We start from the raw sequence: 1,183 nt of genomic DNA, 5'->3' as shown, positions 1-1,183 counted from the left end.
GTGGGCATATTGCATTTCCAGAGCATTTGAGTTTAGTTCCAGAGAACAAGCAGGATGACCAAAGCACAGGAAGCAATAAGTGAGAAATATTTAGCTATGGACTCTGCCTCAGTTCCTGCCTCCAGACTCATACCTTGGCTTTCTGTCCAAACTTCCCTTCACAATGGACCATAAGCTGTAATATGAAGTAAATACCCACCTGTCCCTGCCCCCCACAAATCCAGAAGTTGTTTTTGGTCATCGTGTTTTTATCACAAGGACAGAAAGCAAACTAAAACAGAAATGCTAGAGGAAAATTAAAGCCCATGATTTCACTTGATGTTTTTCATTAATTAACTTATTTAATCATTTTACAGCCTGGTTGCAGCCTTCTACCTCCTCTCCTCCTAATCCTACCCTCTCACCTCTTCCTCATACTCCCTCTACCTTTGAAAAGGAGGTTCCCCATGAGTAAGAACCCACTCTAGCACTCAAGTTCCAGCAGGAATGAGCAATCCTCTCCAACTGATACCAGATAAGGCAGATCAACTGGGAGAAAGGGGTCCAAAGGTGAACAACAAAGTCAGAGACATCCCCTACTCTAATTTTTAGCATGCTTCACGACCATGCTTCACATATATCACATTTATGTAGGGCATCTAGGTTGGAGGTTCAGTCTCTGAGTGACCCCATGAGCCCAGGTTAGTTGACTCTGTAGTTCTTCTTGTGGTGTCCTTGACCCCTCTGGCTTCCTCAATCCTTCCTCCTACTCTTCCCCAGAAGCTCCCCTGAGCTTTGACGACTGTTTGGCTGTGGGTTTGCATCTGTTTCCATCAGCTGCTGGATGAAGCCTCCCAGAAGACAGTTATGCTAGGCTCATGCCTGCAATAATAACAGAATATTGTTAATAGTGCCAGGAGTTGGCTGCCTCCCATGCGGTGGGTCTTATTCATTTGAGTTTTTGATAAGAAGCAATAACCTTTGTACTCAGTTATAATGATAACACTGGCTGAATTTTCGTTCAATATTTCTTACCAAATGAATTCAAAGATCACAGTGGGTGCATCCATGATTATTTGCCAACAACCAAGGTATAGAGTAACCTGATTCTTGAAACTGTGAATGACGCAAAGTGGAACTTCCATTGGCTGCAAGTCCAGCCCCACCTCCTTTCTCAATACTTAAATACTGCAGGCTGCCTCCT

Source organism: Acomys minous (genome assembly GCF_964271855.1).
Source record: "Acomys minous genome assembly, chromosome: 16".
NCBI lineage: Eukaryota > Metazoa > Chordata > Mammalia > Rodentia > Muridae > Acomys > Acomys minous.
The sequence above is the reverse complement of the archived record's forward strand: the minus strand, read 5'-3'. Positions refer to the sequence as shown.